This window comes from Microtus oregoni, unplaced genomic scaffold (assembly GCF_018167655.1).
Source record: "Microtus oregoni isolate MIOR12 unplaced genomic scaffold, Mior012 000020F_ref0000438, whole genome shotgun sequence".
NCBI classification, from domain to species: Eukaryota; Metazoa; Chordata; class Mammalia; order Rodentia; family Cricetidae; genus Microtus; species Microtus oregoni.
In genome coordinates, this window is record NW_024543079.1 from 14,698,676 (window position 1) to 14,715,635 (window position 16,960).

Here is a 16,960-nt window from a genome sequence, read left to right on the forward strand (position 1 = left end):
CTACCATAGGTCTACCTCCAGGAACATCTTCACTAGACGAGACTTGTGGTCTCCATCTTTGTCGCCCTCTTTCCTGATCTATTTTCTCACCAAGTTTCTTTATGTGCCCTTCAAACAATCCACTTGTCTTGTACCCCAGCCTCACTTCCTTTGTTCCCCCCTCCTCTCTTTCTTTCTTGAGATAGGGTTTCTCTGTGTAGCTCTGGCTGTCCTGGAACTTACTATATAGACCAGGCTGGCCTTGAACTCAGCCATTCGTCTGCCTCTGCCTCCTTGCTGGGATCAAGGCTCCCCAGCCTCACTCTCGATGGAGAAAACCTCACAGGGACTCCATCCCCTTCCTTCTCTCTCACTTATGTATCATCCTGCTCATCTGCCATTTCATCCTCTCAACCACCCTGGTTCTGCCTTACCCTTCCTCCAGGCTCTGTTCAAAGGCTGGTTCTGAGCCCCCCTTTTTTTCTTTCAGCCAAGCCAGCCCAAATGGTGTGCTCTCCCTTCTTGAACCCCCCTTTGCTCTTCCATTCAATACCATGGACATTGTTCAGTACTTCATTGTTCTTTAATTGTCCACAGGGCTATTCTCATCAGTTAGACACAGTTCTTTGTATGAAGAAGATAGGACAGTGAAGCTGGAAGAATGTTGGATCTGTGGTTAGACGTACGTGACTCCATCACTTACCACCTTCATGAGCATAGAGGGGAAAAAGGCCCTCTCGATCCCCTCTTAGTTCTTATGTGGGCTCCTTGGCTGGATCTAGGGACCCAATTAGTATTAGAGATAATAGATTAATAAGAGAAAAAGCATAAAGTTTTATTAAATTTACATGTATATGGGGATCTTTGCAAGAGAATGAAGTCTGAAGAAATGCCCAAAGCACAGTGCTTTTATATTCTTTAGACAAAGAATAATAAATTTGCAAAGTAATGACAAGACAATTGGCTATCTGGATGAGAGGGGTAAATTATGGGATTGTTGCTAAGAGATATATGAGGTGAGAGGAATGCAGAGGGGATTCTGCATTTAAGAAGCTACAAAGGTTCACTGAGATGGCAGGCAGACACAAGGGGATGAGACTTGCAGATGACGCTAGGCGGCTTGAACACTATCTTCAACTGAAAATGCCTGAACAGTCATGGATGAAAAAAGGGACTTAATCAGATCTGCAATGCAGAAAAACCACTCTGGCGGCTGTGTGGGAACGGGGATGGGGGGTGGGGGGGAGAGGAAAACTATTAGCGATTGCTGCTAGGCTCAGGGCTTTCTACAGCCCGCTCCCCACCATCTTTCCAGCCTTATTTTTCCTGTGTTCATTTTTACACACACCTATACATTCACAGGAACTGAGTGATTGGCCGAGTGTGCAGAAGTATACATTCCAGTCAAGTAAACATTCTCAGCTGCTTCCTGGCCCGTGTCTGAAATCCATTCTTCCCACTTTTTTCTTTTAAATTTTTTTTTTTCTTTTTTTGGAGACAGGGTCCCATGCTTAGTTAACATCATACTCATTCTATGAATATCTATTAAATATCTATTAAATTATGGCATAATTATTTGCTGCTTTGGGTAAAGGTATTAATGACCCTTATTTATTAAAAAGTAGATGTGCTAGCCAAGCAGTGGTGGTACATGCCTTTAATTCCAGCACTCAGGAGGCAGAGGCAGAGGCAGGCTGATCTCTACGTGCTCAAGACCAGCCTGGTCTACAAAGGGAGTTCCAGGACAGCCAATAGAAACCCTGTCTCAAACACAAAAACACAAAAGCAAAGGCAGAAGTGGTGCTGGGGGTGTGGCTCGGTGGATAAAAGCTCTTGCCACGAAAGCCTGACGAACTGAGTTCTTATCTCCAGAACCCCTGTGAGATGAGACACAGAAACAGAAGCACCAGTAATCCTAGCCCAACCCTGTGGAGAGATCAGAGGCAGGGGAATCCCCAGAAACTCCCAGGCCAGCTAGTCTGGTATTGTCAATGGTGAAAAGACCCTGTCTTAGGTGGAAAGGTATACGTGCCGTGAGTTGTGTGTCTGCATCCCCCGCCACCGCAAGGCATACACGTGCTCAACCCCTCACCCCGTCACACACACGCTAAAAGGCAGATGTTGGGGAGAATGTAACTTAGCTGTGCTTGTCTAACAAATAGGGCTTGCATTTCCCTACTTCCCACTCCATCAATATGTACACCTATGATATCCACTCAGGATGTGCAGGCAGGAGGATTAGAAGTTCTAGATCTTTCTCTGATACATATTGAGTTCAAGGCCAGTCTGGAATGCAGGACAACCTTGTTTCACAAAATAGATAAAGGGGACCTGGTTCAGTCAGTGAATGTAGGAATGTAGGTGCTTGTTTTGTAAATCTAGAGATCAGTGGGAGGGGAGAACCGACTCTGAAGAGACACTTGTCCTGTGGCACATAGGGCTCCCACCACCATCATCACCATCATCATCATCAAATGACATCTAAACATACAAGGAGCTGGGGAGGTGCTCACCGGGTAGAGCACTCGCTGGACCAGCACGAGGACCTGAGCTTGTGTCCTCAGCACCCCTTTAAGAGCTGGGGAGCCTGCCAGTAATCCTAAAGTGAAGTACAGGGGTGGAGCCAAGTAGATTCCCCAGAGCTTGCTGACAAGTCAGTCCAGCCAGCCAGTAAGCACCAGGTTAAGTGAGAGACTGTCTCAAAAACTAAGGTGGAATCTGGCCGTGGTGCTATATCGTGCTAGCCACCAGCAACTTCAGCATTTGGGAGACAGATGTAGGTAGATCTGTGAGTCTGAGGTCAGCCTGGTCTGCAGAGTGAGTTCCAGGTCAGCCAGGGCTACATAGGAAACCCTGCCAAAAACAAGACAAAACAACTCACCAACAACTATAATGATAACGCAGACAGCAGCAGAAAAAGACAACTAGTGTCAGTCTCTGGGATCACACACACAAAAATAAATAAAAATAATAACAAGCCAGATGCAGTCTTAGGAAGGTAACTTGTGCAATTGTTAATCAATAATATTTCTTTTTTTAAAAAATATTTATTTATTTATTTGTTATGTATACAATATTCTGTCTGTGTGTATGTTTGCAGGCCAGAAGAGGGCACCAGACCTCATCACAGATGGTTGTGAGCCACCATGTGGTTGCCGGGAATTGAACTCAGGACCTTTGGAAGAGCAGGCAATGCTCTTAACCACTGAGCCATCTCTCCAGCCCCCTCAATATTTCTTATTAATTGTTGTAGAATATTATTTTAAGATGTGTTACATTTGTTTATGCTGTGGAACATTTGTTTTAATGATGCAAAGATGTGTTGCATTCTTTTATGTTACATTTGTTTTGCTCTGTGAAACTGTGATTCTCTGCCTGTCTAAAACACCTAATTGGTCTAATAAAGAGTCGAATGTCCAATAGCAAGGCAGGAGAAAGGATAGACAGGGCTGGCAGAGAGAGAATAAATAGAAGGAGAAATTTGGGAGGAGGAGGAGGAGGAGCGAGAACAAGGAGAGGAGGAAACTAGGGGCCAGCCACCCAGCCACCCAGCCACCCAGCCACCCAGCCACCCAGCCACCCAGCCACCCAGTCACCCAGCCAGCCATGGAATAAGAGTGAAAATAAGAGACCAGCCGGGCGGTGGTGGCGCACGCCTTTAATCCCAGCACTCGGGAGGCAGAGGCAGGTGGATCTCTGTGAGTTTGAGGCCAAACTGGTCTACAAGAGCTAGTTCCAGGACAGGTTCCATAGCTACAGAGAAACCCTGTCTCAAAAAAAAAAAAAAACCAAAAAAAGAACGAGAGAGAGAGAGAGAGAGAGAGAGGGAGAGAAATAGAGAAAGATAAAAGTCCAGAGGCAAAAGATAGACGGGATAATTTAAGTTAAGAAAAACTGGCTAGGAGCCAGCCAAGCTAAGGCCAGGCATTCATAAGAAGGAATAAGACTCCATGTGTAATTTATTTGAGGGCTGGGTGGAGAGCCCCCACCCCAAGTCAAAGAGTAAAAAGAGTGAAAAACGAACAACAATAAATGTATCAGACTTCAGATTAATGCAGGGTTGGGTTCTAGAGACAGGAGTCAGGACTGTGAGTCTGGATTGTTAGAAGGAAAAAAAGGCTGTGTCGTGAATAGTTAGCACAATGTATTGAAGCTTTTGGTTAGCCTGTGCTGCATAGAACCAATAAAGCTTCAGCCTAGTAAAGCTTCGACTACAAATAAAATCTGACTACTGAAACTATTTTAATTAGTTGCATGCAGTTAAACGTATATTTTAAATTTCATTCTGTAGCTCCAGTCTCTTCCAAAACCAAGTTATGTTTAACTTTGACCTCCAAGTGTGAAAAGAGACCCCTGTCCCTCAAAGACAGAGCTGTAGCATTTATAGGTATTAATTACAAGAACAAATGGACGGATATGTAGCGGGAGAGTCGGGAAGCAGCTCCGATCACGGAGAGACCCATGAAGCCACGGCCCTGGTCAGGAGGCAGTGTGGTCGCTGCGCATGCTCACTGTGGATTCCCGCAAAGAGGAAGGGTGGCTGGGAAATCAGAGTTAGGAAAGGACGTGGGGGACGACTGAGACCCAGGGACAGAGCTCATGAGACAGAACACGCACGATGGGATTGAATGAATAGTTTAATCCAATATCACAGATCCCAGGGGGAGAGGGACTCATGAGCAGTAGGTAACGGACAACACCTGGGGGGTATGGACGTCCATAGTGCAGCCAAAGTGCACACTTATCACTTACTCCTAACACGACGAACCTTGTCACCAGAGCGGTCACAGACACTGCACGGTGGGCAGCAGGGGTGGGCAATCTGACCAGGTCAAATGCCCAAACAAACTTGGGATGCACAACGAATGCTAACGTAAAAAAAGGAAAGTTCTCCTGGTAGGTTTAGAAACGTAAGCTGAGTTTGAGAAAGATAAAGCCTGAGTGTGACACGTGGGGGTTGGGCGAGGGCTAAATATAATTCAGATCCAGGACACGTGGCTGTGTTAGGGTCCTGCGAGCATAAGGGTCTCAGAATTTCTAATTTGTGGGTTTTTTTGAAAAGCAATTATCATCTATATAGTATATTGAACCACATATAAAGGTCTAGGTATACACAATTAAAAAGTATTGAGAGCTGGGCAGGTGACTCTTGGGAGGCAGAGACAGGAGAACTGCCCAAGAGTTCATGGCCAGCCTGGTCTGCATAGTGAGTTCTAGGCTAGATTCTGTCTCAAGAAAAATTGATGTTCCACAGCAGAACAAAAAAAAAAAAAGGAATATTTATTTATTTATTTTAAGCTTTTTAAAAATTTGTGGGCATGTGTTTTGCCTACATGAGGGTGTTAGGTACCCTGGGCACTGGAGTTACAGACAGTTATGAGCTGCCATGTGGGTGCTGGGAATTGAACCTGGGTCCTCTGGAAGAACAGCCCCAGTGCTCTTAACCTTTGAGCCATCTCTCCAGTCTTAACATTTTCTTTTAATTTATGTATTTTTTATGTGCTTTGGTGTTTTGCTTGCATTCATGTCTGCGTGAGGGTGTTCGATTCCCTAGAATTGGAGTCACAGACAGCCATGAGACACTATTTGGGTGCTGGGAATTGAAACCGGGGCCTCTGGAAGAGCAGACAGTGCTCTTAACTGCTGAGTCATCTCTCCAGCCCTCAGGAATATTTATAATAAGCAGGATAAAGATGATAAATTTAGTCCCTTTGATTCAGGACAGGATTTATTGTCAAATGAATTCAGGTAAGGTCAGATTTTGATGCCAAGGCTGGGTGAGGGCTTGCAGTGTTAGAACCGCGATTTTGCAATTGGATGTAAAGGTTTAATGGACCTGTACAGCCCTCGTGTGTGTTAGTGTTAGATAATGATGAGCCCATTGCTGTACTACAGGGCAACAGGGCTGAAAACATGGCTAAGGGCACTTCTGTTTCTCAGAGAGAATGTCATCATGGTGCCTTCCTTTTGAGGACAAGGGTTTCCCCTCTGAGAAAAAGCCTGAGCTTTGGAAATAGATAATGATTTGCAGACTACTCTGGTTAAAAATAGCAGTGTTTTTGCTTAGAAAAATGAGGTGTGGCCTAAATCATAGGGTTTGTCATTATAGAAATAACAATTTGTAGATGATGAAATCAAAATTGTGACACTCAAGTTGAGTGCTTTTCCCCAAAGCTATAAAGCTTGGGAGGCCATAAATTTGCTCTAATGTTGCAAGTTGCTTAAAATATCTTTGGATTTCAGACATGTCTTCAGAGGCAACTTAATAGTTACACAAGAAAAAGCGCCATGTAAACAAGGAGCGGTGAGTCACTGCCTGTGATCCCAGCAAGGGTGGTGTTGCCCAGGCTAGAGGATTGGTTTGAGTATGAGAGCCACCTAGGCTAACACAGGAAGTGTCAGAGCCTCATGAAAAGACTCTGTCTTGGTGTCTGGGGAGATGGCTCAGAGGCAAAGCCCTGCTGTGCAGACCTGAGGCCCTGAGTTTGGATCCCCACACCGGTGTAAAAAGCCAGGTGTGGCGGCCCATGCCTGTGATCTCAGTGCTGGGGAGGTGAAGACAGCTGGATCCCTTGGGTTTGCTGGCCAGCGAGCTCTGGGTTCAGTGAGAAACCTGTCTTAAAAAAAGTTAAGGTAGACAATAATAGAGAACGAAACCAGACATTGACTTCTAGCCTCCACCTGCATCAGCACACATGTGCACCACACACATGTCTACACACACACACACTCACGAGAGAGCCCAAACTGCACTATTATGACACTAATAATTCTCTGTAAGAACACACCCTCCTGAAGGACCAAGCTTTATTACCAGCAAGGGAAAGACCTGAGATAATCCTCGCAAATTCAGATGAATTCGCTTGAAATAATTAGAACAGACCAAGTGCGGAAGATAAAGATGGCTCAGTGTGGAGTTAATCAGCATCTGTGGGTAGGAGAACACGGCAGATGAAAAGCAGATGTAGCAACAGCAAGACGAAACTGCGTACCCTACCTGCAAGGCAAAGGATTGTGATTTCATGTTGCTCGCCCCTAAGTATGCCCCCGCCTACCCGGGTAGAGAAGGAATTGGGGAGGGGAATAAAAAAATCAAGATCAGTCAGCACTGGTCAGAATGTTGTCAAATGTGGGCTTATGCTTGGCTATGACATTACTCTCTACGACCATTGTTGGGCAGTAGGGACAGGCTGAGGGCAGAGCTTGGTACTGCGGCTCTAGAAGCTTCCAATTTGCCAACGAGATTCTTTTGTAACTTGTTTAAGAAGTCATGACTTTTCTCTGTCTCTAAGTTCTTCTTCGGGAGCCTCCTCAAGTTCTGTAGCCCACCTCTGGGCTTTCACCTTTGGCAGACAGGAGCGTGCCGTCTTTCCCAAGATCCCTATGGAGTGCCCCGCCCACTTACGTTGTTTGAAATCCTGCTACTTCAAGAGTCAAGCTACGGAAGTCCATGCTCATTCTAGCTAATGTCCTCACCAGACAAACACCCTCCCACTGAACTATGTCCCCAGAATAAAATGGAATTTAAGGCCACCCCACCTCAAAATACCCACTATTATTTACTTAGTTACCACTGCACGTCTTACGGGTCACTAAGGTAATAGAAGGAATGACCTCAGGCACGGGTAAGTTGGTAGCAGTTTGTGTTACTGGATTACTTTTCTCCTTTCCCAAGAGCAGCATTCTGAGGAATGCCGTCAGGAGGACAAATTCTGTCAAGGTTGGGGAAGGAATATTTAAAGGAAGAAGGGACTGATGAAAAAGAGGAGCCCTGGCTATAAATTTTGCTCATTTCTCCAGACTGCCTTCTTAAGGGTGGGTCTGAAGAGAGGCTGCTCAAGGCATGGAGCCCAGCATGCTGAAGGATTTTTAAAACCAGCCTAAGCCATGACTGATGGGAACATTAGAAAGTCAAGGCCCGCTGAGCACAAGGAACTTGTCAACATCTGAACTTGTAGATTTGCTGTCATGGGTTCACACAATCCTAGAACTTTCTGCTGAGCTGCTAACCAGAAGCTCACATCTACCATAGGCTGAGCCACCCTCGCTGTTGCTGGGACAAATGAATGCCCCTCAAACAACCCTCCATTCGGTCCTGTCCCAGTCATCCACATAGTGGTTTTTCCCCGAGACAGTCACATCATAATTCTCTCTGCTTACAAACCTTTAAGCTTCCTCTTGCTCTTTGTGGGTTTTGTTTGTTTATTTTTGTTTGTTTGTTTTTTGGTTTTTCAAGATAGGATTTCTCTGTGTAGCTCTGGCTGTCCTGGAACTCACTCTGTAGACCTCCGTAGACCTCGAACCTACAGAGATCCGCCTGCCTCTCTCTCCCAAGTGCTGGGACTAAAGGTCTACGCCACCACTGCCTGGCTGTTTTTCATTCTTTTGACACTGTCTTGTGTATCCCAGGCTGGCCTCAAACTCATTCCTTTACAACTAGGGCTGAACTCTTGATTTCTTGTTTTATTTCCTGAGTGCTGGGATTACAGGCGCCATCATACAGCTAGCTTGTCGCTGTTCCTGAAGGAAAATTCACATTTCCTGTAAGGTCTTGCTACCTTCTTTGAGTTCATTTGAAATCATTATAAATCATCTTATTATAGCCATATGGTACTTTCTGTTTGGGGAGGGGGGTTGCCAAACTCTGAAAGCTAGTCCCTTGACCCTCCATGTTCTTTCTCTAGCACTGAGTTTGATTCCTCCGTATGGCAGGTTCTGCTGCGTGCACATTGTATACAGTTAACCCTCTTTAAAAGGTATAGCTCTTGGGAGTGATGGCTCAGCAGTTAATAGCACTTACTGCTCTTGCAGAGGATCAGGTTCAGTTCCCAACACCTACGTTTCCTCTCACATTGATCTGTAACTCCTGTTCCAGACAATCCAACACCCTCCTATAGCCTCTGTGCATACGTGGTGTCCATCACACACACACACACACACACACACACACACACACACACACACAATAAAAAAAAAACAGATCAGGGCCAAGGGATATAGAGACGGCTCAGTGGGTATAGGACTTTCTATATGGTCCTGAAGACCCATGTCAGGTCTCTGGAACCCTTCTAAAAAGCTGATGCTGTCATCCCAGCGCTCCTATAGTGAGATGGGAGTCAGAACGCAGAGGTCAGCAAGCCTGGTGTGTACACAGCACAGCAGCAGAAACCTGAGAGACCCTGCCTCAGCAAGGCAGAAGGAGATCCTATCCTAAAGATATCTGATATTGTCTGATCTCCACACTCAAGCCCCCCCCCCATTTATTAAAAAATCTCCCTATCACAATGGGGGTGGAAATGGAACCGTGCCGAGCAACATGACAGCGGGAGAAGTCTTTCTTAGATCTGACTCCAGAGCTCCGCACTTTTCCTGTAGAGGAAGGGAAGGAGGAAGTCCAGCCTCAAGGAATGATGTTGCACACCTGCATGCAATCCTAGCGCCTGGGAGGCGAGGCAAGGCAAGAGGCTCACAAGTTTGAAGCCATTGTGAACTAGCTACGCAGCAAACTGTCTCAAGACAAAAGGACAACAACAAAAAGTCTCCCACAGCAAAACAAAGCAAGCCGCCAAAGAACCCTCTGCAGTCTCAGCATCCCAGCATTCAGTACGTGAAGACTGTATATAGTTAAAGCCGTCCTGGGCTGCATGAGACTCTGTCTCAAGAACAAGAACAACCAAAAACTTCTATGGATTGTAGTTTGCCGCCCTGGCCAAGTCTAACTTGTTACAGAAGAAATTAAAACAAAACAAAACCAGACCAGCCGTTCTCGTCCTAAGGCCTGGGTTTAGGATTCCTTCAGCTCCATTCACAGGGTGGACACTGTCTGTCAGCTGACTGAAGAGGAGCCAGCAAAATAATTCTAGTTCCGCCTCTGTTGACTAAGGCTGCCAGCCGGGCTGTCAGGGATGGGGCTGTCAGGGATGGGACCCTGCTTCTGGGAAGCAAGCTTTCCTGGCTCCCTGGCCAGGGGCTAGATTGAGTCAGAAATATGTCTGCCCATTGAGAGACTAAAAAAAAAGAAAGAGAGATCTGTCATTCTTATTCTCCACAAGGAGAGAGTCTGGGAGATCTAAAGGAAGGGGCTGGTTGAGGGAAGCAGAGACTCTCCCCCTTTTGTAGTTGAGCGGCGTTAGTGGAGTGGGAAGGAGGAGAAGGCTGTGAATACTGCCCAAGACTGTTTTCCTGACCAAACTTCAGCTAGGCTCCTCTGAGCCTGCTTTCAACTAGGCTTTGATCTTGACCACTGGTCCAGTTTTTAGCAAGAGTCCTGCTAAATCAATTTAGCAACCATCCGCTGTCTGATATATAAATTCCTAAGCCCCTTTGGCCCATCTTTAGCAAATATTCCAATATGTTCACATGAATCCCCTTATAACTGGCGCTTCCTCTAAGGCAGTTATTCTCAACACTGAGGTCCTTTACTACGATTCTTTATGTTGTGGTGATTCCCAAACCATTAAACTATTTTTGTTGCTGCTTCTTAACCATAATTTTGGCCTGGGCATTGAACCCAGGGCCTTGTGCCTGCCAGGCAAGCACTCTGCTACCACATAGCAACCCCAGGTCTCTTTTGACTTGTTATTTTGGGACAGAGTTTCACTCAGTTGCCTAGGTAGGACTTGAACTCATTCTGTAGCCCAGGCTGACCTTGAACTTTCCTCTTGTCTTACCTTCCAGAATATTTAGAATTATTGGCCTTAGTCACCAGGTCCAGACTGAAATCCTATTGGATAAACTCCTTCTTACCATTTAAGGAAAAACTAGACTATTTTTTCTTTCACAACATTAAAATGATTTATGGTCTCTTGAGCAGAGGCTCTATGTCCTGACTAAACTGTAACGAAGCAGACTGGCCTAATCATCGCACCTAATAGATGCCAAAAGGAACAATATGCTACTGGGTGGTGTGATTGGTAGGGAACACAGGCTAAGGAACAGGCCCTAATCAGAGAGGGCCTTTAGCAGGATGGAAATGCACGGAACTCCCTAGCTGCCTGGGGGTTGAAGGTTGACATTGCATGGGTCACACATTAACCAAGCCCCACACCCCTCCCCCCCCGACAAAGAGTGACTCATGTCATGTAGCCTAAGTTACATATGATCCTCTTCCATGTTTCTCCCATGTGGTATAAGTCACACAGTAGGAGGCAGGCTACTCAGCCTGCAAGATGCAAGATCTCGCTTTCCTTCAGAAACCTTTAAGAGAAGATGCCTTGTCATGTGATAGTTGACATCTTTCCACCAGGAGGCGGAGGCAGGAGGATCTCTGTGAGCTGAAGGCCATACTGGTTTATATAGTGAGTTCTAGGCCAGCTAGGCCTATACAGTGGGCCCTGTCTCAACAAATAAACAAACACCACACATACACACAAAAGGAGTAGACATCTTGCTTTGGCAGTATTGAAGAGCTCCCCCCACCACACACACAGCTCTGGTTGTCCTGGAACTCACTCTGTAGACCAGGCTGGCCTCGAACTCACAGAAATCTGCCTGTCTCTGCATCCTGAGTGCTGAGACTAAAGGCGTGCACCACCACCGCCTGGCAATACTGAAGAGTCTTACCTAAGACCCTGTTATACTGAAAGTTTCAGCATTAGTAAGTCTCTTGTCTGAAGGCAATTCAACTCAGCACCTCTCTCTTGAATCCTTGCTCCTCTTCCTCATCAAAACCTGACAGTGATGTTGTAAAACATATACTGGCTACCTACACACAACTCTTAGGTCTCAGACTCTGCAGAGGGAACTGTCCTTTTGTAAACTGAGTGCTGGCTGCTCAGGGAAGAACCAAAGCAGGAGTCTAGTGTTGAATCCTTTGGCTCTATGCCCTCCAGCGCCCAGAAGAAGAAGGCTAAAGAAGAAACTGGCCAATTAGTTAATCTCTCAAACCGATGTAACGAGAGTTCCCAAGGGCAGAGAATTGTCCAGCTGATCACATGGAAGTTCCCAGGAGGCAGTCCACTTGGAGAGAGTGTGGTAGCAGTGTCCCTCTACCCCTAAGTCTTGTCCCATGCATCTCTTTATGTGTTGTCCATTAGTATCCTGTGTGATATCCTTTATAATAAACTGCACTATACCTTACCAATACCCCTGAGTTCTGACGAGGGGGTTGTGAAAATCCCAACTCAGCTTAAAAGTCGGGCCAAACAACCTGAGGCTTAGGAATGGCATCTGAACATGCCCTTAATTGTGGGACCTGGAACTGTCTCTAAAAGTGTCACAGCCGAGTTAAAGGACACCCAGTTGGTGAGGGACCCTCACCTACGTCTGTCACTCAAGTCTTCTGTTGAATTTTGAGCACGCCAACAGCAGAAAATGAGTCTGTGGTTGTTTTTCCCTGTGTCCTCAGGTGGTTTGGATGTTAGGCACATAGCCTGTTTCAGGACTCAGCTGAGGCCCACGCATGGCTGGAAGGCCCCTGAGTTCAAAGAGCAGAGAAGGTTTGAAACGATGCCAGTTACCCAGGCAGCGGTTTGTTAGTGTGGCACCTGTTTCCCAGGTCCCAGACACTCATTTCTGTGGAACAAGGAATCTGCTGCTGGCAGCAGCTGATGGAGCGATCACACTAACCTCCAGACAGATTTCCCCGCAGCCTGCTCTGCATCATCCTCAGAAACCATGCTCCCCGTTTCCCAGGAGTCATACTAGCTTCTGATTTTCCGATACAATCTCAAAGACTAGGAGGGTAGTTAACCTTGAACTTCTGATCCTCCTGCCTCTACCTTCCAAGCGCTGGGGTTGCCAGCGTGTACCCTGTATCCTGTTTTGTTTGAGACAGGGACTCACTATGTAGCCTTGGCTGGTCTGGAACTCACTATGTAGACTAGGTCAGCCTGAGTCTGCCTTCCAAGTGCTGGGATTAAAGGTGTTGGCCACCAGGGCCCACACTATGTCTGTTTTTTTTTTCTTAAATATTTATTGATTTATTATATATACAATATTCTGTCTGTGTGTATGCCTGAAGGCCAGAAGAGGGCACCAGATCTCATTACAGATGGTTGTGAGCCACTATGTGGTTACTGGGAATTGAACTCAGGACCTTTGGAAGAGCAGGCAATGCTCTTAACCGCTGAGCCATCTCTCCAGCCCTACTATGTCTGGTTTTATGTAGTGCTAGGGACCAAATCCAGGGTTTCTTGCATATTAGGCAAAGAACTCTATCAACTGAGATACATCCCAGCCTCTCTGAATTCTGTGTACTTGGAGTGTGTTCTGAACTCCCTCAATCTTTTCAGCTCCCCACGACGTCACAACAGAAGGAGGGAAGGAGGTTTTAAGGTCAGATGCAGCTTCCTTTAAGTTAGAGCCGGGAAAGGCAGCTGAGCAAACCTTCAGAGTACATAGGAGACAGCTCTGGAAGAAGCAGAAAGGTTCTCAAAGCCCCGTACACACACTTTCTGGAGCAAGCCAAGGTTCTCTTGATCTGTTAAGGCTTCCCCACAAAAAACCCAGAAGTGGCATTGGTGTGCCACCCATTTCGCCACCCACAGCCCCTCTACAGGAAGCAGCAGAACAAGTAGCCAGTCTCAGTGAAGCGCAGCAGATCATGCGCAGCTGCAGACCTCACCCGACTACCATCTGATGCACATTTAGGCTCACTGGGTACCAGTTCTAAAACGTTCAACACATAGGAAGGAAAAGGCAGGTTGGAACCAATAACACTTGGGTGACTTCGCCTGGCTCAGTTTTGCTAGCGGGATGAGCTCAGATCCTACAAGGAATCCTCTGATGAGAATCTAAAGATGCATTCACATGGAACTCTGGGTCAAAGTGCCAGAACTCAGGCACTGCGGAGCACTTCTTAGAATAACTTGCTTTTTATGCTTTTACTGGCTAGGGAGTGGCAAAAGCAGGGTAAAGAGAAGTGGGGAGCATAAGTCAGCAAACAGCTTTGTGTCCTTTCCTTTAATCTCTTGACAACTCTGACCTTCGTCCCTGAAGCAAATAGACTTTAACTTTCCAAGAAATGGGTGGCTAAGAGGTTTCTTTCGCTGTTCTAGAAGCAGATAAAGTTGCCCACGGAACTCATCTGTACTCCCCCCACCCCCCAAAGAGCAGAGGCCATCTAACAGAAGTTTGCTACTTGTTTGGTATTTAATATATAAGAACAAGAAAACAACCAGCCCGTACTATAAACACAGTTTCAGACTTCACTCTGTCTCAAGGATGAAGTACCGATGGGTCCACACTGAAAAGAGGTGAAGCTTCATCAGCCGAACAGCCGCAAGCCAGTCCAAGGAAGGGCGCTGTGTGCTTTAGAACCAGCTCTCCAGCAGCCCAGGCTGTCTGAAAGGGAACCCCAGGGAAGGAGATAGCGTCCCAGAAGGCAGCAGGATAAACAATATAGTTTCCTCCTACTTACAGTACAAGTGTATCTGCTCCGAATCAGTCTCCCCAAGGGAAGCCACGTCAGGGCAGCTTCCCTGTCCTTGGATATCAGAGGCAAGGAGCATTGCTGTGTGACATTTTAAAGCCCCCAGAAGTCCCCGGTAGCTAGCTGCCTTCCCCTTCTTACCCCTTAGCTCTCAGTCCAGTGAACGCTGTGGGTTCAGACACATCCCAGTGGCCACAAGTTCTGTGGTCTGCTCACCCTATATTTCTCCTGAGCCTTAGGAATGGGAATTGGTGTTGACACGGAGGTTTAGGAGAGGATGGAAGAGAAGAGGCTGCGCTGAGGGTACTCCAGAAGCACAGTTAATGAGGGTTTAATTCAGAATTAACCCCAGGAGACACTAGAAACGTAGGCCTGGTAATTTAACCTGGAAAAACAAATCCACCATGGCAAGGTTTAATTGAGCGTCTCCGGGAGATTCTGGGTGGGCGAAGCAGCCCTTGGTAGAGAAACTAAATCAACTAGGAAGGCAGATGGCTGAGGCCTGGCCTGCCCGCTTGGTAGTTTCTTGGGGAATTATCCTTATTGATCTACCAATTTTCAGCAACGGAAGGAACGGCTTCTGTGCTGACTCGGTAGAGGATTAGGCTGCGGCTGGCCTCTCTTCTCTTGGTTTTTCCTTGAATTAGTTGGAATTTATAAGGTCACAATTTATGATCCTCTGGATGACGTGAATCTTTTTGTTCATTTTTAAAATTTTTATTTACTTATTTTTTTGAGACATGGTCTCATGCAGCCCAGGCTGGACCAACAGTGGCTTTTCACTCCTGATCTCCCTGCTCTTTACCTCCCACGTGTTGCGAATAAAGGCATCACCGCAGGCCAGATGTGGATTTATTATTTTTTTTATTTTGCAAATTTGAGGTAATTTGTCAGGAGCCTAGAATAATAAATTTAAATAAATTCAAAAGCGGAGTTTTAAAAACGGACACGAGGATCCCCCCTCCCCCCAGGTCTTTCTCTCCTTCGCGTATTCAAGGAAGCAAGAGAATGGCATCATATGTGCCTGATTTTTCACCTTTCGTCTGGATCCTCACATTTGCTCTGATAACTTTATCCATCAAGCTCTCTTCCCAGCCCATGATCTCAGCATTTATTTATTGGATATTGGGACTCAGTTTTTTTCTTCATATTATATCCTTAAGAAAATGCTTTGCTAACAGAGCCAAGAATGAGGCACTTTTAGAAATGATGCAGTCTTTACAGACTAATAACGAACAGTTAGCTGACAGGATTAATACCATCAAAAATCAAAAGTTACCTGAAAAAATTAATGCTATTGAAAAGGGCAACATTAATTTGACAGACAAAACTGAATCCATGTCAAAGGGTACTGAGAAAATTTCTGAAAGAATTCATACTGTTGAATTTGACAATCAAAAATTGTTAAAAAGTTAGGATAGGTTAGCAGATGGATTATCTATCTCTCCAGGAAGGCAATCTGCATGCTATCCAAATAATGTCCAAGGATGAGGTATTATCTTTAAAGGAAAAACTTCAGACCTTGAAATCACATGTGCAGAACGAGAACCAGAGTCTAGGTGCCTCAGTGAAATCACTAGAGGTATATACAGGCCAAGAGATCCAGGCTTTACAAAAGACAGCAGTAAAAAGATTTGAAATGATTAGGAAATTATTGGAGCTGATGAGCACGGGAAAGAAGGCACAAGAACAGGATTTAGCATTGCCAGTAGCTGTCAGAGATGACTTACCCAGGGTTTCAGCTTCTTACCCTGTAACCTACTCTGACAAAGTATCAAGTTCTAAAGGCCCAAAAGAATCCAAAGAAGGTAGGTAAATACCTATAGGAATGAATGATCTGGAAGAAATTAAGTAAGTAACTTACAGCTTGTATTCTGCATTTGTTAGGGAGATGGTAAAGACATGGGCTTCTAGCATTAAAGCTATGCCATACAACTGGCTTCAGTTAGTTTGAACAATCCTGGATGATGGGCCTCAACTGATGCTTAAATGTTATTTCAGGGAAGAGGCTAAAATTTTAGAACAACAGGGAAAAGCAAAAGGACTTGAGACTTCCCAAGATCAAATTCTTGGTGAGGGCAGTTATGCTGACCCACAGGCTCAAGCACTTTATGATGAACAAATCTTGTCCCTATGCCACAAAGCAGCCTTCAAGAACTAGGAATACAAGTTGAATCATATACCAAGGTTAAACAGGGCCAGAGAGAACCCTTTAGTGACTTTTTACAAAGATTAACTAAGGCTGTACAAATAGGAATAACAGACCCAGATGCTAGACTAGTACTTACTGAATCTCTGGCTATTGAAAATGCCAACTTAGAATGCAAAAAAATACTTGGGCCTTTAAATGTTAGATCAGCACCAATGGGTGAATGGTGAATGGATCCTGCATACAAAGAACATTGAGACATTTGACTATAATACTGAATCTTGGGTAGGAGAAGCAATTTCCAAAGGAATGAGGAGACATCAAAATGTTAAATGTTTTAATTAAAAATCAAAGCTGGCGGCCGGGCCGTGGTGGCGCATGCCTTTAATCCCAGCACTCGGGAGGCAGAGGCAGGCGGATCTCTGTGAGTTCGAGACCAGCCTGGTCTACAAGAGCTAGTT